Genomic DNA, 23,677 nt, shown 5'->3' on the forward strand with positions numbered 1-23,677 from the left:
GCAGGAACAAAGCAGCTGGTATAACAGGAATGATTAACTGTGGAGGATCCATGGTTGTCTACCTAACAGGGTCTCCCCTTTTCTCTGCCAACAAAACCACGGCAGAGGGCTTCCTTGGTGGCTCAGTGGTAAAGAATCCACCTGCCAATGCAGGAGACATGGTTCAATCCCTGGTCTGGGAAGATCCATATGCTGTGGAGTATCTAAGCCCATGAGCCACAACTACTGAGCCCATGTGTAGCAACTAATGAAGCCCAAGTACCCTAGACACCATGCTCCACAACAAGAGAAACTACCACAATGAAAAGCCCATGCACTACAGCTAAAGAGTAGCTGCAACGAGAGAAAGCCTGCACAGCAATGAAGACCCAGCACAGCCAAGAAAAAAAAAAAAGCCAAGACAGAGAGCTCTCGATTTCAGGAATGTCCTGTGACTCAGTTCTGGCCAATGAGATCAGGTGAAATCAACTGAGGTGCTCTGGGAAGATATTTTGCTTCTTCATAAAATGTGAAAATAATGTGAGATAGTCTCTTTTTCTTTCTCACTTTTCCCTCTCCCCTGGATGGTATTATTGTTCTTTCTGATTTTAAACACAGTTGAGATGTGAGATATTTGGAGCTATGGCAGCCATTCTGAGACCATGAGGCCATGGGCTGAAGGACAAAAAGCCAGCATACTAAAGATGGTGAAATGACATGACGGAGATTGGAGGTGCGTGATGACACCATTAATAAGCTAAACCAATGCAGCAATCATCTATATCCTGATATTTCTTTAATGAAAGAAAGATAACTCCTTTATCCTGTTAGTTGTTTTTTATGTTTCTATAATAGCAAGCATTTATCAACTTCTTATTATGTGTCAAGCAGTGCTCTAAGTGCTTTATATATATCAACTCATTTACTCCTTAACTTTATGAGATAGGCACTATTACTATTCCCTTTTTAAGGCTCTGTTATTATTCCTTCAGAGGGAGGAAACTGAGGCACAGAAAGATATTAAATAATTTACCAAAGTTAGCAAGTGGCAGCAACAGGATTCAAGCCTAGGCAGCCTGGATTGCAGCTTGAAGCATATTTAGTGGATAACTCTACACAACAGTCTACAATTGATGTTCTCACAGTTTAACAAGCCCCAGAATTGTGGAACTATTTAGAGCTCAGAGGTATTATTCAGATGACCTTGAAAATATTAAAGTAGATGGAACCTGGAATGGTGACCTATGTATCACTGAGAACTGCAGGCAAGATGTTTTAATACATACTGCTAGCAGTTACAGAAGTGCATTGACTTTCCCAAAGCAGTCCCAATACTGTTTTTTTCCTCTAGCGTTTTATTATTATTGTAGGTTATGTCATAGTAAAGTTCTCTCTGCACTTTTTAATTGCTAGTATGACAGTATATTTTTTCACTTAAATTGGTCACTACTTTTGAATATTTTCCAAGTATTAAACTTGAAAATTTCAGTACACTCAAAAGCTGTATCTTGGACTTCCCTGCTGATCCAGTGGTAAAGAAATCCACCTAGCAGTGCAGGGGACACCGGTTCGATCCCTGGTCTGGGAAGACTACACATGCCAAGGGGCAACTAAGACCTGTGCCATGACTACTGAGCTGGTGCTCTAGAGCCTGCGAGTCGCAGTTACTGAAGCCTGCACACTCTAGAACCTGTGCTCTGCAGCAAGAGAATCCACTGCAATGGGAAGCCTGTGCACTGCAACAAAGAGTAGCCCCCACTCTCCACAACTAGAGAAAACCTGTGGGCAGCAACGCAGACCCATTGTAGCCAAAACTAAAGAAAATTTTAAAAAGCTATTTTTTGGGAATCTCTTGCAAAACAGCGGTCCTATCAAAACTACAGGAGACCCTCTAAATTGGTGATCATTGAGAGTTCCCTCTCAGTTTGGTTATAATCCTTGCTGGACTGCCTCATACTGTAGAGTGTTCAGGGGCAGTCTACGTGAACATTCACTTCCTCTCCAAATGAACTTCTGTCGAGGTTCATTCTGAACTTGCTCATGTCTGGGACACACCTTTTCATCTGTCTTTGCCTGATGAAGCTCTTTATTTCTGAGTTTTCTCAAACTTTCCATCCAAGCCTCCTTATCCCCTACACTCTTAAGCCAAGAGTCAGAGAATTATAGATTGAGTAGATTTCAATCCCCACACTTCAGAACTCCCAAGACCCATTACCCATCTGTGTTTGCTTTCAGATTACAGGCACTTCAGAAATCAGTCCTGAGTACTCGATAATCTCCATTTTGCTCATCGTACAAATGAGGATTTGTCTTTCTAAGATTTATGTTACAGTTTAGATTCACTTGGCTTCTATAACAAACTCTGATCTCACTGGTTGATGGAACTTCTCTTTTTAAAGAACTGCTTTCGAGAAGCAGTTAACAAAGTCTGCTATTGTTACTTTAAGAAGTGCCTGTTCTCCAACAGTAAAGTGAATAATAAGCATGTCTCCTCAGCCTGCATGTTTATTTGTGGTACCTTGAGAATCCTGCTACTCGCTTTTACTGTCAATTAATCTTCTCTCATTTAAATTTCCCTCAAATAAGAACTTTTCTGACCCACTTCCATTAACTGCTCCATAATATCATTCATCATCAATGTTACCTTTTTCTGGATACATTTATTTCTGGGGAGGAATTTTCATGACAGAAAATAGGTCAGAAGAGAAAAATCAGCCAAATTTTCAGACTTAGATTAAGGAGATGGTGATGGTACTCAGTAACCAAAGGTAACTGACTTAAAACATGCATTCACACCTCAAGAGATAAAACTTTAGGAAAAATCTTTAGATTCTTAGGAATTACTGCTTGGAAACATGAATTTAGTTTCCTGTGTGTGAATTAACTGATGAGGACAAAGTCTTTAAAGCAAGGACTTGATTGTGATTTATTTTTCATTCTGTTAATAGTTTCAGAATTATCCACTAATATTTTCTTAATTTAGACAAGAATCACGTATTTTTTAAAAATCTCCGCCAAGCATAAAGCAGATAGATATCCTGGGATACTTATGACACAAGCTGTTCCTTTTTGAAGGCATCTACAGGGGGAGATTTAAATAGTCTTTGCTCTATCAGTTTTTCATCTGCTCTGAAATTGGTTTGGTTAGATTGGAATAACAGTTCTGTGTGGTACTGCCTTTATGATTTTGAGTACATTTGTGTCATCGGTCAATTGTTCACCTTGAACTTCATCTTTCAGCTTGTCAAAAAATAATCTAACACTTATCCAAGCACCAGCATGAATTGCAAAAGAAGCCTGGAGGAGGCTGTCATTGCAACTGGAACCTCAAGACTCTTGCCCCCAATCCAGGTCCCGTGAGAAGTGGTGGCAACTGAGAAGTGTGGCAACTTCCCACACTTCACAAGGGTACAGCATCCTGGCTCCATGGCTGTGGAAGGCTTATGACACGTGGGACTCTAACTCCTAGCAGTATTTGTGTTTGTGTGTGTGTGGGGGGGCTGTCCATCCATTATACGGCAAAGCTCCAACAAATTCATTCCCTTTCATCCAAATGCAACTGAGGGATACTATGAACTGTCCTGCTGTGACTCTTTAGAAGGCATAATTCCTGGAATCATTACCAATACTTTTTCTTTTCCATTCCTCTCCCCAAAGTGTCTTTGTGTTACATCTTTGAGCAAATGAATAAACACCTCTACTCAAAGTGAAGTGCCAGGTAAATGTCAGGTGAATGCCACCCTGGGGAAGGTTTAGTGACTCAGGACTCTGTTCTCACTGTACCGGGTTCAATGATCTTTTCTAAGACTTGGATAAATTCAGAGAAATACTGTTAAATTTATTGATGACACATAGCTGAGAGAGAGAGAGAACACTAATCTACTGGGTGGTATTATCAGTAGTTAAAATTATTTTAACCAGATAGAATTAGGATGCAAAAGAAAATCAATGAAATGAAATTTATCAAGAATGAAAGCCCTGGGTTTAGGTTTAAACCTCAATTTATAAAGAAAGGATGAGGAGAGTCTTCCCTGGTGGTCCAGTGGCTAAGACATCATGTTTCCAATGGAGGGAGCCCAGGTTCAATCCCTGGTCAGGGAACTAGACCCCACATGCTGCAACTAAGAGTTGGTATGCCGCAGCTAAGACCAGGTACAACCAAGTACATAATAAATGTTAAAAAAAAAAAAAAAAAAGAGAGAGAGAGAAAGGATGAGGAATACATGGTTTGAAAGTGGGAGATAATATGCCAGTGAGTAAAGTGTTGGTGGGCTGTGTGATGCCTTTCTCCAGAAGAGAGGCCAGGATGACATGATATCTTGAAATGAAGTCAGATAAAGGATGGCTGAGAAAACTAGAACAGTTTACCTGAGAGAAGGGAAAACCTAGTCATTCTCAAATATTTGAAAATGAGGATTTGGGAGGGAAGTATATTTTTATGTTTTGCTTGTTTTTCTTTTCCTTTTAAAAACGTTATTTTTATTTAAGTTGTATACTCAGTGGTAAAAAATCCGCCTGCAATGCAGGAGATGCAGAAGGAGCCAAGGGTTTGATCCCTGGGTCAGGAAGATCCCCTGGAGAAGGAAATGGCAACCCACTCCAGTATCCTTGCCTGGAAAATCCCATGGACAGAGGAGCCTAGGGGGCTACAGTCCATGAGGTTGCAAAAGAGTCGGACATGGCTTAGCAACTCAACAACAAAGTTATAGGCAGTTGTTTGAAGAATCAAATAGTTCTGCAAGTTTAAGAAGCCTGACCACTTTCTTCATTTCCATCCCTGAAAACCTCCACATTTCTTTCTTTTAGGTGACTATTTGGTATCTATTCCATATCTCTAAATAGCATGCTTGCTGTGCTTCTTCTTGGTTTTTCAATTTGGGATATTATCGTATGACTCTGGACTTTCATTTGCTTAGACTTCTGAGCACTTAGCATTCGTATTTACCAACCATCTTAATCTTTTCTCAAGATACTCGGCTCCATCAGATATTCATTCCATTGGTTTCATCTTCTGAAGGGCCCTGGCCACCCTTATGCCTGGTACACAGTTGCCATTTCAGGTCTGGATGGGGAGGAAATGTAATTTTTCTTAAATTCTTCTAGGTTCTTGGCTGAGACCTTCCCCCTAATAGAAGACAGAATAGCAGGAGAAAACCAAACAAATAAAAGAACATGTATATATGGGAGATAGTCAGGAAAACTGAGTAACTCCCCCAAATGGCCCAAGCCATCACCTTAAATACCATCTTCAGCTAAAGGTAAAGAAGATGTGTGTGAGGGAGCCAGTTATGGGAGATTATCAGGCAAAGCACAGTAAACAATGGTAAGGTTTAAGTCATCATCTTCTCCACTCGTACGAGTTTTTAGAGATTTGGTCATCCTCCCCTTCAGTACAGAGAAGTTGTTGTTGTCTAGTCACTAAGTCATGTCTGACTCTTGCAACCCCATGGACTGCAGCATGCCAGGAAGACACCCCTACACATGGAGATTCCCCTTATAAATGTAAAATGCTCGTACAAAAAGGGAACTTCTACTTGGCTTTCAGAGCTCCTCCTGTGTCTGCTGTTTCAGCCTGAAATAATCCTTATGGCAAAAAGGCATACTTGGGGTGAGGTACTCTGCTCCCCTTCAGTCCTTCCTTCCCCATCATCCTGAGGATGCTATTTGCTATCCTGCTTTATTGCATCTCCTGTTTTCCTATCCCAGATCTTCTTCTTTTCAGTTTTCCCCTTCACTTTACAGAGAAAATCCTTCATTGGTTTACTGAGAAGGATACCTATATGGGAAGAACTTTTTGAAACTTTACATCTTTGCAGATGACTTTATTCTACCCTCAAATTTCAGTAATAGTTTACCAGGATATAGAATGCTACACTGGAGACAATTTTCCTTACATTTTTTGAAGGAATTGCTACTTTGCTTTCTAGCTCCCAGTTCTGCTGTGGTGAAGTTCAAATCCATTACTGAGTCCTGATTCTCTGCATGGTGAGCTGACTTGTCTCCTCTGGACACATCTAAAATCTTCTCTTTGCTCTCAATGTTTTGGAAAATGTTCTTAAACTATTGGATTTTTTTCTTCCCTCTCTTTTCTTTTTTTTGTGTGCATAGTATTTGACTATTGTACTTCCCAGACTGGTCGTACGGTTTTTGTTAATCTTTTCTCTTTATTTCACTTTTTTTCTGTTTTGTTGTTGTTGCTGTTGTTCTGCTTTCTGGGAGAATATTATCTTTCAACTATTTTATTAAGTTAGATATTTAAAATCACAATTTTGATTTCCAAGAATTCTTTTTTTCCTCTGGATTTTCCTCTGTACTGGCATCTTCTTATTTAATGGATTCCATCTTATCTCTCCAAAGATAATAATGGCATTTTATTGCTGTTTCCTGCCTAGAAGGGAAAAGTACAGCTATCAGCAATGTAGGAGGCAGTGCTGCTAATTCTTGGGCCTGGGGGGTAAGGATGTGGGTTCTGTCATATGAAATGAATTGACTCTCAATTTTTCCCACAGTTCATCTCAAGGACTGAGTGTTTGGGGGCTTCCTAAGTCACTTACCATTTGTTTTATCTGCTTTCCAACTTGCAAATTTTATTGCTGCTGTTTCCTCTCATTCACCCCATCCTTGTGGGACTGTGCCTTCAGGACAAAAAAAATCCCTTTCGATGGTTGAGACCAGTGTTATTTAGGAGGGAATTAAAGTAGGTGCATGAATTCAGCTTACTCTGCTTCCTGGAAGTGTGGAAGGCCTATTTGGAGTCACCTAAGGGACTGCTTTCTAATATCTGGAAATAATCCACAGCTTTAGGGGCTGTCTTGTGAGGCAAGGGCTCCCCTTTCCTGGAAGTTGTTGAAAAGTGGAAAGTTTTGTTGTTCAGTCGTGTCTGACTCTTTGCAACCCCATGGACTGTAGCCCGCCAGGCTCCTGAGTCCATGGGGTTCTCCAGGCAAGAATACTGGAGTGGGTTGCCATTCCCTTCTCTAAGGGATCTTCCGGACCCAGGGATGGAACCCAGGTCTCCTGCATTGCAGGCAGATTCTTTACCACTGAGCCACCAGGCCAGTTTGGAAGTCTGCCTCTCCGGGATGTGGCAGAGAGGCTTCTGCTTCTCTGGGTGGTCACAGGTCAGATAAGGTGCCTCCCTGGGACCTTCCCTCTCATTTAAAACTCGGATTACATTGTGCTTATTCTAGGCTGGAAGTAATATTCATATCCAGATATCTCTGAGGAAATGGGTTTTTGTTTTTGTTTCATTTTCCAGTATAGCCCACTGTGTATTTTGTGGAGGAAGAGCTTTGGTGAAGAAGTGACATCTGGGAGAAAGTTTGTGTCTTCTAGTTCTGTCATCAAAAGATTACAGGTGATGAGAAGTCAGTCTCTAGTCGTTGTCAATTGCTTCCTGGGCCTCCCTCAAACAGCAGGTGGTGGGGAAGAAATCCACTTCTGGTCTAACACATACAGTCAGCATTTTCCAGCGTTTCTCAAGATAAAAATGGAGACCCTAAAGCCCAACCCAAACTGGACAGGGACAACACCAGAAAACAAGAGGCACTGAGAGATACTTAGGTATTGCGGAAAGACCCTCGTGTTCTAAAAGGATTCTCCTCAGTATTTGCTAACAGAAATCAATCATTTTCAGCTGAACAATGTATCTGACAGCGGCTGGCAGGGAAAGATGAGTTAAAGATAAGGAACTTAAAAGTTATAGCATGAGCTACTGCTAATTGAACAACATAACAAGAAAGTAAAGCACGTCTGAAATTATATTGGTCAATGGGCAAATTAGGTGCAATTTATAAAAACTGTTCTTATATGCAACTTTCCAGCCATCAGTCATCATCAGTCATCCTGTGTAGCTGATATGCAAACACACTCTCAAGTTCAGCCATATCCTCCATGGAGAAGTTAGCCAGTTAATGTCTTACAGTCAGTTTTCAAGCATTTCTATTGCTTAACTAATTTTAAACAAAACCCAAGAATTCAAGATTTGATGAAAGAGCCAGCATCCATCCACCCATCCATCTGTTAGGTAGTTAGAATAGAAAAAAGGAGTCCTAAATGGCGGTGGTTAAAAGACAAAGAAGGGAAAAGCCGGTGAAAGTAGAACAAAGGAAGGTCGGAGGACCAGAGTGAGGATCTCAGGTAAAACAAACAGCACTCCTGGCTAGCTCAGTTTACACAAGGCAGGCCCAGGGGGAGGAGAAAAACATATGAAAGGAGGAGCCAATATTGGGCCAGGGCCTCTCTTCTCTGTGTGCCTTTTGGGTTGGAATTCCCTCACGCCTCGAGGATGCATTTTTCTTTACTTTCTAAATAAAACTGAGCTGTAACATGGAGCTGTAACACTGGTCTGTCCAAGGGCTGTAACGCTGGTCCGTCCATTGCTTCAAATTTTTGTTGCGACAAGACAGAACTGAGGAAATTACACACTCCTCCAACACATCCATTCAACCATCCATCCACGTCTACTAGGGACTCAAAAATAAGAGTTCTATTCTCAGTCCTGTAGAAGTTCCCAGTCTGGTGAGAGAGACAGATTGAGGACAGAATATTTTGACTCAGGACTATAATCCAAATCATTAAGTACACATAGACTACTTTGGGGATGTGTGTTTCCAAGAAGAGAGAAAAGCTCCCCTGAGGAGAAGATTCTTAGTGAAGGCCCAGAAGGGCACTGTCTTCAAGCAGGGAAAACCACCTACACAGGTGCCTGGTTCCATGGAAGATGACATGCTTGTTAGAAGCCCCTCTGCCACTAGAACATGGCAGGGCTTGGGGGCTGAAAGTGCCAGGAAGAGACAAATCTGGAAAAAGAAGTGAGGTCCCCATCTTGAAGTGTTCACAGACAAGAGTTTAGATTTTATCTGAAATTGAGGGGAGTCACTGAAGGATTCTGAGCAAGACAGAGACAACATGGCCCCTCACAATCTCTGATGCTACCCCTGTTCTGTCACCATCATCACCAGAGTGACTGTTCAGTACATAAGTCAGAGCATGTCACCCACTGCTCAAAACCCTGCAGTGGACCTGCCTGCTACAAGTCCCATGTGACCAACTTCCCCTAGCTCTTCGAATTCATGTCTTCCACTCTCACCCTGCATCCATTCTGCTTCCAGTACCCTGGCCCATGCTCCTCCTTAAGCCTTCTGGGTCTTTCCCCCATGGGGCACTTCTCTGGCTATCGTGTCTGCAGGGAATGCTCTCCCTTCAGATATGCATGGGGCTCACCCTCTCCCCTGCTTTGAGCAAATACCAACCTCTCTATAAGGCCTATCCTGGTTAAAACCACACACACACTTGGCACTCTCAACCCTCTGTACCCTGCTTCTTTTTTCCTCTTTTCCACAGCATTTATTACTTTCCAAGGTATCATATAAAATGTTATGTTTATTGTCTTTCTCCTCCTGTTAAACTGTCTATTGGCAGATGTCTTTGTTTTGTATACCTAGCACCTAGAACGAATACAGAATGAATAGAAATTAGATTTGCTTTTTCTTTTTTTTTTTACAAAACCACCCTATGAAAATATGGAGGTTGATGTACAGGGGTGTGATATTAGGGCTCAAGAGGCCAGTTAGGGGTTTGCTGTGATGACAACAACAATTTGAATGGGGGCAGTGACCATGGGGAGAGAAAGCAGGTCCCCGTTAGAGTTATTAAGGGAACAGAGTCGTCAGGACTTGGTGACCAATTATTTGGACATGAGAGCTAGGTGGTGCCAACATTGGATCTGGAGGAAGGGGAAGACATGCTAGTTTTTGGTGGATGACAAAGACACAGTGAGGTTACCTTCAGTTCTCTGTGGAGCCAGTCTTTCTATATTGCCCAGTACATACTGATTTTATAATTTATTTCTTTCCCATGTATTTGCAACCCCATGGACTGTAGCCTGCCAGGCTCCTCTGTCCATGGGATTCCCCAGGAAAGGATACTGGAGTGGGTTGCCAGTTCCTTCTCCAGGGGATCCTCCTGACCCAGGGATCGAACCTGTGTCTCCTACATTGGCAGGCGAATTCTTTACCATCTGGGAAGCCCCATCTATATACAGCCTCTGTGAAAATACATTCAATTTACCTAAAATTTTTACCAAAAGCAAAATAATTGGTTACAATAATTTATGGCTTATCCTACAGTCATTGACCATCCTTAGGATCTTATTTGAGGTTTTAAAAAAAAGTCTAATCTGAGGTACATCTAAGTTTCTTTGCCGTTTTTCCACTGTCCATTTTCACATTGACAACGAGAGACAAGGTCTCTATAGCACCATACCTCAGATGCCTCCTAACTTTCCTCTAAATGATGATGTCCTTAGCTAGTTTACTTTAGACCTGCAATCCAATCCTTAGAGAAACCACTAGACTGTTTTTAAATGGCTCTGGCTTCTTTCCTGTTCCTCAAAGCAGTAACCTCCTCTCACGATAAACTGCACCCACTTGCTGGAAACTCAGCAACTTTGTTCTTCCCTTTCCCCGCAGCCCCCAGATGGCCACCAGCTGGCCTGAGCTATTTCTTGCATCCTAATCCCTTTATCCGTCCTCTTGGTTTTCTTTTTGATCTCCTTGTCTCTCCCTTCCTCCTGCTAGCAGCCACCACAATCTACTCCTCTTTGGAAGCACCTATTTTTCTAAGAGAATTTGAGGATTTTTTTAGAGCATCACCTCTTTTTTCTTCTGCTTTTGTATTGTGAGGAGACCAGCTAAAGGGCTGTGTGGGAGGAAAGCTGTCTCTGGGAGCAGGACGAAGTCTCCTGTGAGAAAGGGGTCAGGACAAACTGTCTCCTGAACGAGGCCCCTGGGGGACAAAGGGACCAGCAGGCCCCAGAAGCCACACCTGGGGCTGTGGGTGGTGCTGGCCACTCTTGAAGGGCACAGCAGGAAGTGTCCCCTCGCTGGCTTTCTCATGGGCACCATTTGACCTCATTTCAGGGGATTTCTGTCCCCTTCCCCAGGACCAAAGAGGGTCACACCATATTCTCAGCTGTCTTTAAACAACTTTTAAAGGACTCTTATTGATTTTTTAAGATGACAACTGGAAGATCGCTTGAAAGGACAAGCTGAAGACATGAAGCTGAGGTGTCTGTGTCTTTGTGTTTGTTGGGCCTGTGAGCTTCCATGTTTATGGGTCTGGGGGAGTGTTTCTGTGAGGTGAGCCTGAGAGTGTGTCTGTGAAGATGGTGTGGTAGTGCAGGGAGGGGGTGGGCATGCTTGTGTGTCTGAGCTGTGCCTGTGTCTGTGTGTGGACAAGGCTGTGTGTGTGTGTACATCAGGTCTGGATGTGTGGCTGTCTGTGAGCAGGGGGTCTGGGCAGGGTGCCAGGTGTGGTCTGGCCTGTGAGAGGGATTGGAGGTGACTGTGCTGGGCCTGTCGAGCGTAGAGGGCAGGGAGCTTTCTAAGGAGTTCCTGAGTGTCTGCTTGGGAGATTGTGGGATGAAATTAGAGACTGTGTGGGAAATCTGTGGGAGACCTGTGGAGGGCTATTGACATGGGTTTGGGGGTATATTTTGAAGTGTTTGTGGAATATGTGTGGGTGTCTACAAAGTCTCTGTGTGGTGACAGTGAGAAATGTGTGGCAAATTGTGAGTGTGACTACTGATATCTATAGACCGTCTACGGGGTGAACGTGAAGGTGTCTCTGAAGGTTTGGGGGGAGCTGTGGGAATGTGTCAGGGGTCCTCTAGAATGCCTGTCTGTGGGACAGTGTTGGTGGAGGGCCTGCTGGTGTCTGGGAACGTCTGCGGATCTCTGCGTGCCTGCTCTGCATCTGGATTCACCACACCTGAGAGTGTGACGGCCTCTAAATGTTCCACCAGGACTATTCTCACCTCCAGGTTTCTCTGTCCCCAGTGTCACTGTGACAGGCTGAATGGAGGTACTTTCTCAAGGTCCCCAGCCAGCAACAGTGACAGCACAGTTGATCTAGAGTGACGTCTTCCTTGAGTGATTAAGGGTGTGGTGCGATCTCCCTGCTGAGGCGGACCTGGGGTGTGACCTCCCCCTGTGAGGAACCTAAGGTGTGACCTCAGTCAGATCAGCCTGGTGATTAACTTTCCTTGCTCTCCTTCTGGATATTCCTGAATGACCTCATTCAAATACCAGAACCCCTTCTGAGAGGAGAGAAGGTACAGGCAGTACCATCTGGGTTATGGATGAAGACACTGAGGCAGCTGTGGGGTCTGGCAATGGCCAAGCCAGGGGGACAGAGCTTGGGCTGGTGTGTCTCACCACCCCACTCTCCTCTCATGAAGCCAGGTCTTGAGCTCCTGCCAGGTGACAGGCACCATCCTCTCTGAAGATTTTATGCTTAGTTAAAATGTCCATCCTGGCTTTTTTCTATGACTAGTTTTGGTTTCACAGTTCTGTCCTCTGAACCTGCAGAATGATCTGATATATCCTCAGGAGACATTTCTTGAATGAATGAATAAGTGTCCCCACTTTGGAGGTCCATAGTGGTATCCACGAGAGGGGAACGGCAGAGAAGAGAAGACAAATGAGTACAGTAGGGGGTGGGAAAGAGAAAATTAGAAAGAAGAAAAAGCAAAGCCAAACCCTAAGCTATCTTAAGAGCATTTTTCTGGGTTTATTCTCTTACCCCATGGCAACAGTTACATAAAGAGATTATGTCCTTGCTTTAAAAAAACGTGTTATTCCCCTTCATTTAGAAATTAGATTTAAACGTCAATATTTACCTTAATAGTTCACTGACAGAAGCCAAAAACAGAATGCTCACACATCCCTGCAACACTGTTTAAAAAAGAGAAGAAAAATAAATTCCCTTCAGAAGTAAAAAGCCAACACATTCCATTTATTTCCCACACACTAAAAGCTTGTGGTTCTCTCAGCAGAAACAACAAGTGATCTTTTTCTACTTAAGAGGGAGTGGATAGTGTTCAGGCATCTCTGTTTCTCCCCAAACAGATGGGCTTTCATATCCAGTAAGTGGAGCTGTGTAACCTTGAGGAGGCATGAGCTTGGACAAGACTTCCCTGTCCAAATGCTCAGCCTGGGGTCACGGGAGCTCCCTCCCCACTGCACGTGACAGTGTACTCGGAGGACCTTGATCACTGTGGGACACTTGTCATAGTGATCTGCACTGGTGCAGCATCTGACACAGAGGAAAACATTGGAATACCAGCCTGGCATGTAGAACAGCAGAACCTGCTGTCTCTCACACGAAATCAACACTGCTAGTTTGTTGATAGTGTTCCAGTGTTCCACGACTAAATATCTCCTTGAACAAGCACTAGGCACTGCTCTAGCTAGGTGGCTCGGTGGTAAAGAACCCGCCTGCCAATGTAGGAGACTCAGGAGACTCGGGTTCGATTCCTGGGTCAGGAAGATACCCTGGAGTAGGAAATGGCCACCCACTCCAGTATTCTTACCTGGAGAATCCCATGGATAGAGGAGCCTAGTGGGCTACAGTCCATGGGATAGCAAAGATTCAGACATAACTGAGCGCACACACACACACACACACACACACACACACACACACACACACATACACACACATTTCTCTACCTAGCTGCTCTGCATACCTTATTCATTAAATATTCAACATGATCCTCTAGGGTAGGCGATTTTATTACTGCCATTTTACAGATGAGAAGACTGAGGCAGGAAGAGCTTGAATGGCATGCCCAGGGTAAGAGAAGTCCTGAGAGGCATCAACTCTGGACTTATTACATTTTATGTGGTCTCTGAGCTCAGGTGGATCAGTGTCTGATCAGGCTGTGGTCTTAGATCACAGTCTGTGAAGTTCACAGTAGGTAACGTCATTTTCTTGCTCAGTCTGGATACAAAAATAATCCCAGTATGCTGTTTTTTCTTTTTTTTTAAACTTAGTATGACATACACCAAAAATTCTGTGTCACGTGTCTTCTGTAAGATTTTTCTAGCACATAATCTATTAATGAGAATTACATTACTGTCATTGGGTTCTGTCACTTTCCCCTGCAATTACAGTATGATTTAGAAACTCACTTTATTTTAGGAAATCATGGTGTCCCCTTGCCCCCCTCCACACCTCTCCTCCTAGTTCATGTGTCATGGTCTTCCTTCATGTTCCTTCCTCAGAGCCCTGCAGTCTGGCTTGCTTCCCTGTTCCTCTACTGACATTTTTCTCACTACAGGCTCCCTTTCTAATACATCGAATGGAACTGTTTCAGTCTCTCACCTTCCCTGAACTCCCTGGATGTTTGGCTGCTAAGGAGCTCTTTCCTCCTGGACACCCCTCCTCCCCTGTTTGCTGCTGGTTACTAGGCCCTCTCAGCTCCTTCTTTGTGCCCCTAAGGTTGGGGTCTTAGCCCTCTGCTCTTTTCCAAATACTATCCCACGCCCTCCCTCTATCACTCTCTCATGCTTCAGGAGCATAACAGCCGAGCTGTCTTCCTAAGCCAGTGGTGTGCACGTCTGCCTCTCTACCCCAAACCCTGAGCTGGGATCACAGTTTCCCACACGACCCTGAATGTGCAGGACGTCACACTCTCCACGTGTATAAACCACACCGACGGCTGGAACACAGCTCCCCTTGCCCCTTTTCTGTCAGGCCTGTGTAGTCCCTGGAGCCTATGAGTCTCTTGGTGCACTGAGGACCTATGCTGGAAGCTGGATAAAATGAGGACTGAGGAAGCCCAACACAGAAATCGTGCTCCATAAAAATGGTTTTCTTGCACTTTCCATCCCTCTCTCTTCCTCCTGGTGTTTACCTAGGCATCAGGTCTGTCTTGTGGGGAAGAGAGCACCAGCATTATTCCGCCCCATCCACCCTGTCTCCTCAGTCCTGACTTACCCAGTTACCCACTGATTTCCTGGCACCAGATGAGTGTTTCTAACCCATGACTGTCTCTCTGCCACTTTCCTGCCAAGATTATCATGAAGGTTCCCTGCCACCAGTTAGACTAGGTAAAAACCCTTTCACTTAATTTCAAGATCCTCCATCAATGTGGCCCCTCATTCATTCCACATTTCCACCCTGACGTCCCAAAATTGGAGGGAGCTCTTCCCTCTGGACCACCAGCTTTCCCACCTCTTATTCTGCCCTTATCTCTATGATTTGCTCACATCAGATCCCTCTCTCTACCCAGAGTTTATATTTCCTTCAAGATCTAGCTAATCTATTAAGATTGCCTCACTTCCCCCAGTTCAAAATGCTCTTTATTCCCTCTGAATTTCTCTAGTATACATAGTCAAGAACATATATCCTTTAACTACCGTGAGTAAAGTTTGTTGAATTTTCACACAGTGCAAAATTGATTCAATCTCTCCTAAAAATAACCCCAAGAGATAAATGCCCACCTAGTTTTTCACATGAGAAAACTGAAGTTTAGAAGGTGAATTTGTCCAATACTGCATCTGGGATTTGAACCCACGAAGTCTGATCCCAAAGCCCACATACCTCTCAACTGTCCTGTGCTAAATACTCTGTATTTGTTTCACCTCCCAAAGAATTCAATGGCAAAGATCATTTATTGTACAATTTTTTTCTTTTCCAGTGGGCCTAACTCAGGGTGGAACAGGTATTTATTGAATAAACACTCACTTCTTTTGGCTTGCAACTTCTAGACTTAAAGATACTGTGATCCCAATTGAGTTAAGCAGCTGAAGAAAGCAGTGGTCACACCAGGATTATTTGCTTGATAAATAGCAGATGACAATAAAGACCAGGCTATAGTGACCAGTGACATACTGACAATAAACCGCTTAGCTTTGGTGGTCCCCTTTTTTATTTTTCCTTTGGAAAAAAGAAAACCAAGGTATAAAAAAAAAAAAAAAACCTGAGCACTCAGTGCTCATTGCTAGTCTGAAATCATTTTGCTTCCAACTCTTATTCAAATCATCTCAGGGGCTTTGCTGACATTATCTGCTAATGATTGTAATCCCTCTTTCCAAAAGGAGAGGCAGCAGGCTGACAAACAACACCCTTCTGTCCACAGAGATCCAAGGTCTGAGGTCACCTCCCGACTTGCTCCTGGGCCAGCTGCCTGCGCCGGGCCTCCGGATGCATTTCTAAAGGGTAATATTTACAGTGTTGGATAGCTGGGCCCTGTGGAGCTTAATGGGATTCTTAATAAAGGTGGCTTTCATTAAGACGGGGAGCACAGGCAAGGTGCCCTTGCTTTTGAGGAAAAGACGGCCCAGCAGAAGAAGAATGCTCCTCCTGGGCTTGGAAATCTTGCAGGTCAAGTGCCTTGTCATACATTAACAGGCTCTTTAAATTCCCAGGCAGATTGAGAGGAACGGCTAGACAAATGAAGGCAGAGGAATCATGCGATCTGTGTTAGGAGCAGAAACACTGAGACACAGCAGCTGCATTTAAACAGAGCAATTTGCTAAATGAGTGGTCGGCTACATTCCAGATGGCCAATGTGACACGGGGCTTGGAGGAAGCCTTTATTCAATCCTGCATCTGTCTAGACTGAGACATGAAAGGCCAGGTTACACTCACTGCAGCAACAGCAGCTTTGAAACTCGTGCATAAAACCTGCTTGGTATCACCAATGAGGCAGCTTGGCCAGAGGCCAGCTGGAGACGATGCGGTAGCAGGGCGTGTGTGCAGCCCCAAGAAAAGCCAGCTTCTTGGCTGAATGACAGCCAGCCAGAGGTGGGGGCTCTCACTGTGCACTTCCGCCTGCTGCTCCACTTCACCCACCTCCCACATGCAGGGAGGCAGGTGATCATCATAGGAGGAAGCACCAGGATAAGGTCAGAGAGCAGAAATACTGGTTGAGTTCCACATGCCTTCATTTTTTGTTGCTGTTCAGTCGCCAAGTTGTATGTGACTCTTTGTGACCCCATGGGCCATAGCACCCCAGGCGTCTCTGTCCCTCACCGTCTCCTGGAGTTTGCCCAAGTTCATGTCCATTGAATCAGTGATGCCATCCAACACATCTCATCCTCTGTTGTCCCCTTTTCCTCCTGCCCTCAATCTTTCCCAGCATCAGGGTCTTTACCAATGAGTTGACTCTTTCTATCAGGTGGCCAAAGTACTTCATAATCATTTCCCATGTATTTTACTTTGGATTTTCTAATTAGGTTGTCAAATTTCCAATGTGGATGAAAGAATATTCTTAGCTTTCACCTACGACCCCACTCTATTTTCCCATCTCCCTGCCTCTAGCACCTAATTCAGTCCTGGCTCAAGCACCTCTTTAGAGATGATATATCAAAGATATTGGCTGATTAGGCTGGGAGGTAGACCAAATGACCACCTTGTTCTGGGACCTCTGGGTCCACAAGATTTGTTGACTGACTGATTTAAACTAGGTCAGCCAAAATCAAATGGAACCACTTGATGGACATCTTGCTCAGCTTTAATAAAAGAGGCAGCCACAGAGCTTCATTGGACTGGTATGAGTCCCTACAGGAATCAGCTCTACTGACCTAATTCTCTCTGGTAAGTTCTACCCCAAGCCTATTTAATTTTTATTATTGGATTGAAAGTTTCCATGGGTTGAGGCTTTCACTGTGTTCTTCAGCAGCCATTCAAGTTTCATGGTTGGAATGTACTGACCAGTCAGTAAACAAGCCTGCTTCCCCTCACCCCCTCCCTCTGGGCCCCAGAACCCTCTGGGCTTCCACACCGGATAGCTGGGTTTTTTTCTGACTAAGGAGGAAAAATTTAACCTGATGAATCACCAGCAGCTCTTCCTGTGACATTCTCAGGAAAACTACAGTTTGCTTAGGAAGAACTCCGAAGCACTTCACTTACTGTGGATTCTGATCTACACAGACGTGGAAAAATTTGAGTTCTGCTCTGTGTCTGCACACTAAAGCTTCCTTACCAGTGCTTTTATTTCTTAGAGGTTTCCTGTCATCAGGACTGTGTCTACCCTAGAGGCAATCTGAAATAAATGAGCTAAATGAACAGGGCTGTCCTAGGGGGGAATTTATCACTACCCCCATACTAATCTCACTCAGATACCACTTCTTAGGTAACCATCTGAGGTAACTGCCCAGTTTCCTCATTTGTACCAATAAGCACAGAAAATGATTCAAGGGACTATCATTTTCAGTTCTCCCAAGGATGGCATATGACTAGCATTGTTTTAGATGTACAGGTGAAAAGCTAATCTGTACATAGAAGAGATGGCTTTGGACATGACTGACCTAGACTTTATTAATGGACTGACCTAGACTTTATTTATTATTTATTGTCTTTGTGGCAAGAATCCAGGTTATGGAAAGGGAGCTATTCTAGTATCTATAATATTCTAGTAGTAGATATGCCAAAATTTCAGAGAAATGATGTTACTGAACTTCAAGATAGTCGCCAATCTATTCAAGTCCTTGCAATACTCAAACAGCTCAGAAAGGGTATAAAAGTAGATTATTCACCTCAAGAAACAAGTTTCTTCAGACTCACAGACATAGAGAACAGTTGTGTGGTTGCCAAGTGGGAGGTGGGTAAGGGAGGGAAGGATTGGAAGTTTGGAATTAGCAGATGTAAATTAGTATATATTGGATGGATAAACAACAAGGTCCTGCTGTATAGCACAGGGAACTATATTCAATACCTGTGATAAACCATAATGGGAAGGAATATAAAAATAAGAATGCCTATATGTGTATAACGGAGTCACTTTGCTGTACAGCAGAGATAGGCACAGCATAGTACATCAACTATACATCAATTAAAAAAATTAAAAAAACCATGTTTCTTAGTATGCTGAATGCAACACTGACAAGTATTCCTAAATGATCTTTAAGTGCATGATCCTAGATGAGATATAGCAAAGAAAGAAGCCCAAGAATAATCAGTCACTCATCAAGACAGCCTTTGGGGTATGACAATGATAAACCAAGTTTCCCTTGTCTTTGTCTCAATAGCTTCCTTTATGCTGACTGTGTCCCTGATTCCAAGGATACTTGCCCATCAAGAAGTAGGCAAAATGTGAAGACCTTGAAAGCTGACAAAGGGTGCTTAGGGGACCTTAGGTGATAAAACAGCCAGAGTCAGTGCATCTGCTTCATAAATAAACTAATTTCTCTCTTGGGCACAACTCTTAATTTTAAGAGATGGCAAGGTGAGCTCTTTAATGATATCTTCACTGTAAGCTTTTTATCAGCCTACAGAAAATTCGGTTTTTTTTAATGAACATCCATCGAAGGCTCAATACTGTTTAAAAATGTCCAGACTTTTAAACATTCAAATATAGTTCCACAAAGAGCCACCCATGATTGACATTTTATCTTATTAAAGTGCTGTTAATTAAGAACCATAACCACGAGCTACAAGGATTAAAGCAGCATACTCCGCAATCTATTCCTGAAACAAAATGCAACTCTGATTTGCTTGGAACCTAAATCAAAGGAACAGTCTATGGGGTCATTCACTTCCGGTCCACTAGGGGGCAGTGAATGATCGGGTTTCCCCCAGGCGGCTTTAATGACGGTTGCTATATATACACCTGAAGTGTGGCAGGCCTTTTTTACACAAAGTGAGCAGTGCCGCAGTGATGACAGGTGCAAGGAGCAGCCCGTTATTGCTACCAGCACAGTCTGTCAGGAGGATGAAGTGAAATGGATCATTTGCATTTTTACCAATGAACTTGCATTATAATGAACAGGCAGTGTTGCCTGGATGGGGCCCTGGCTTCGCCTCCCTGGCCTCTGTTGGACTGCTGCCAGTCACTGGGCTGGACCGCACCCAGGACTGCAGCGCGATGGACAGACAGAGCCGGGGAGCTGAATTTAACAATCGCCTGGGGCTGGTGACCACCGGGGCACGGATGAGCATGGTGGGCGTGCGGGTGGGGTGGGGTTCCGTCTTCCATCCCATCCCTGTGCCAGTGTCCACTGGGGGGAATCCCAGGCCTTGGAAGCTGCAGCAGTGCAAATCCAGGGATCCAGACCATTCATGCTGCAGTCTGTGTGAATGGCGCCCCCTGGAGTTGGGCAGTGAGCGCAGAGTCCCTGCTCCCACCGTGCAGGGCCCTGGACTGCAGGGTTCTGTGGACTGCAGGGTTCTGTAGAAGCACCCACCTGCCCTCTCTTGGCTGCTCAGTTTTTTAAAAAAAATCTGCCTTCAAAGGCTCTAGGGAAAATAGAAAGGCCACATATAGGCAAAGTTTGAAATTGAAACTAGCTGGATTTCAGAGTTGGCCAGGGTCCCTCTCCCTTCTTCCTCAGTCCCACCCCCTAATCCAAGTATCTGGCACCCTCCTGATGGTCGCCTTTGTCCTATTCCAACATGCTCTTCAAAAAGATTCTAGGACATCACACCATCCACCTCAGTTGTGTTTACATCACTTGGTCTCCTCTCCCACTGGAATTTGCATTTAAACTTTATTTCTAATTGTGAAGCAAAATCCAGAGAAAGGTTTCCTCCCTCCTGGACCCTTCCTCTTGGCCCTGATTAACAGGAGCCTCCCCTGCTTAATGGGAGTTAAACCAGACGTGTGTTTCCCGCTGTGCTCCGACTTTAAAGCTTTCTGAGTGATTCCTTCCTTCTAGGCCCTGTTTCTTCACACATTTACCTGGAACATCCCTTTCGTTTTACTTGAAAGCCAGTAAAGCACAGTGGTTAAATGCAGGCTGGGATTAGACTGCTTGGGTTCAAATCCCAGCTGTGTTGCCTCCTAGCAGCACGTAACCCAGGGAGACCATGTGACTGCTCTGTGCCTCAGTGTCCCCATCATCACAAATGTCAGTAAGAGCATTGCCAGATGGCGTTGGTGTGAGGATTGAAGACGCAAGCACAGCACCAGGCAGAGGCCGGCACTCAGACATGTTGCTTGTTAGAACTTTATGCATTTGCCATAATGCTCTATTTCCTCTTCTCTTTCTTCTACTTGTGCCTCGCCTTCCAGAAACAGATTCTCCCACCCGCTTCCCTCCTCCTTGCTCCTCCCTGAAAGGACAGCAGATGGTCTTCTGGCCCCTGAATCAGTGCCGACTGCCCCCTCATGCCCCCTCCTGCCCTCCATACCTACCTGATCATCACCATAGAGAAGCAGGCACTCGTCAGGATCCTCATAACTAGAGCAAAGAACGAAAAAAGAAAACATCTTCAGACATGGAGCACAACAGCAGCTCAGGGGAGGGGGACCTGAAGACTGTCTTTTATGTCACGCTTATGTTCTATTTGCAGAACAGTCTTAGATATAGGCACTTGTTTACTTCATCCAGATCAGAAGTGATTTCAGATTTCTCTTCATTTAATCATCTCCTTCCACTGTGCAGGTTCATAATTAAAATAAGAAACTTATTTATAAAGCCAGTGCCAGAGCTGAGAGCTAACTGAAAGGAGGTGCTTGGGCTGATGAACCCTCTCGGTCAGGAGACATCCAAACCACACTGGCCAGCCTGGAAGGAGAGGCAGGGGCTTGCCTGACATGGTCAGCATCTCCCCCATTAGATGGGGGTTGGAGGGAGTGGGGAAGAAGGAGCAATGGCTCCCTAATCCTGGTGTCCAAGAAGGATAGTGGCCAGATTTTCATGGGGAAATGCTACACCACCCCACTTTGGGTAAATGGCTGGCTTCAAGGGTAGGGTGCCCACAGGCTGGTGCCAGGGCCAGAGGGAGAGAAAACAGTTGCTGATGAAGATGTGAGTGTGGATGGAGTTGGCTGGGAGAGGGGATGATGGGGCTGAGAAAGAGTAGGAGGAGGGAGTATGGACAGTGGGCAACAAAGTGGCAAGACCCTGAGTGTGTGACCTCTCCCAGTGACCCCTCAAATCTCAGTATTATCTACAAAAATCACTACATGCTTGGTGTGGTTGGATTTCTTGTCAAACCAGTAAAGGAGCTGAGTGGATACATGAGGTGGAGGCCTGCCAGTATCTGGGAAATAACAATGAAGGCTTGTCTGACATTATGTGGCTACATTATGTGGCTACATGACATTTTTTTGGAAATACAGCTGATATACAATATTATGTTAGTTTCAGGTGTACTACAGAATGATTTGACATTTGCATACATTATGAAATGATCACCATAAGTCTAGTAACTATCTGTCCCCATACGTGGCAACATCAAATTTAACAAATAATTCGTCACTTTGAATTAGATTAATTTATTACTCTTATTTCCAAAGACAGAAGGAACCTACAAGAGACACTTCTTCCCTGTGTCAGTATCAGAAATCTGTCTATGTCTTAAACGCCTTAACTGATGTCTTACAGACCCTACCAAGTGGCCAGTGGATGTTGTTTCCTTCTTTTTTCTGGCTTCTAGGAAACTCAAAGAAAAATAGGCTATTCATTTCTAAAAATTGTTTAGGGTATTATGGAGTGTATCTTGTTCATTGATTTTGTCTCCTTATATATTTTTCAGTCACCTTCATTCATCCATGTGCACATGTTTTACCTTTTATTCTACTCTATATTCATTGCTGTAACTGTCCCCAAATCCTCTTTTGGACATTGTAGTTATTAATAAACAAAAACACAAATAAATACATTTTGCCTATCCTGAAAATTCTTACACTTTAATCTTTTTACTGCACAGGCTATTCCTCAAGTTTTGCTGCCAAATCTGTCCATAAATCTTTTCTGGACTTCTGTCTTTAGAGTTATGCTTTTGCAAAAGACTTTTCTTCATCCCCATTTTATTAAGATGTTCTCTTGTATTTTCTTCTAGTATCTACTTAAAAAATATTTAGATCTTTATTTTCAATTTATTTTTATGTATACTGTGATTTAAGGACTTAATTTTTTCCCCTAATAAATAGCTAACAATTATTTGTTAGACTGTTCTCCCACTAATTTGAAAGAGTTGGATACAACTGAAGCACATGCACGCATGCAGAAAGGTTATTATCACTCTAGATATATCTCACATATTTCTTGTTCAGGTTATTTCTGGGAATAATCAATTATCTACCAATTTCTTCCTTAGAGAAAAAGTGAGAAAGATAGCAAAGAATCAAGTTCCTCACAGCCACAATACTCCTGTTACAAAGACATGTGCCTATGTATGTGCTCAGTTGCTTCAGAGGTGTCTGACTCTTTGCGACCCTATGGACTGTAGCCAGCCAGACTCCTCTGTCCACGGGATTCTCCAGGCAAGCACACTGGAACGGGTTGCCCTGCCCTCCTCCAGACCTTCCAGACCCAAGGATCAAACCTGCGCCTCCTGTGTCTACTGTATTGCAGGCAGATGTTTTACCCACTGAGCCACCTGGGAAGCCCCTTATGAAGCTACATTCACCTGCAAAGGTCTGCCATACCTTTTCCCAGGAAAGACCAGTTCAACCCCTGTATAATGTTGGAAATAATAAGAACAGTTGGGAAGTTGGATAAATTACAAAAATAAATAAATAAATAAATCCTGCACGTCCCTCAAAAAGACAAAGAACAGAGGCTCTCAACTAAGTTATAAAAAGACCCATTTAGACCCCCAATTTTTCTCTATACCTTTTATTTCTATAGAAGATATAAAATACAAAATAAAATGCAACTCCTTGCACACATTATCATTCTCCCCAGCACATAATTCTTGGGATTTGAATGTCAATCATAAATAATCCATCCAGTCTACTGGTGTCTCATTTCCTTCCCCTCCATTTCAATCGTCTTGTCTTCGATCATATTTAAGCCACTCACAGCCATGGTTTTACCCTTGATTTTGTCCTCAGTAATACCTGGAGCCCCTGCAGAATCTCCACTTCAAACTCCAGTCTTTCCAGTTTATCTGCACTGTACTCCAGCTCTAACTCTTGGACTTTCAATCCATTGGTCCTAACACATCTTCACTGCCC

The 23,677-nt window shown here is 43.7% G+C and overlaps 1 long non-coding RNA gene across 1 annotated transcript in view; it reads right to left on the minus strand.

Annotated features, from left to right (window-relative positions):
• The window catches only part of LOC145529263 (uncharacterized), a 47,991-nt gene that overhangs the window by 3,890 nt on the left and 20,424 nt on the right, over positions 1-23,677 (minus strand). Inside the window, exons 6-7 of the long non-coding RNA XR_014071074.1 lie at positions 20,906-20,951; positions 12,662-12,716 (exon numbers count right to left, since the gene is read on the minus strand). This is a non-coding gene — a long non-coding RNA (uncharacterized LOC145529263). The remainder of the gene's footprint in view (positions 1-12,661; positions 12,717-20,905; positions 20,952-23,677) is intronic.

This window comes from Giraffa tippelskirchi, chromosome 12 (assembly GCF_054371585.1).
Source record: "Giraffa tippelskirchi isolate mGirTip1 chromosome 12, T2T-mGirTip1v1.2.pri, whole genome shotgun sequence".
Taxonomy (NCBI): Eukaryota; Metazoa; Chordata; class Mammalia; order Artiodactyla; family Giraffidae; genus Giraffa; species Giraffa tippelskirchi.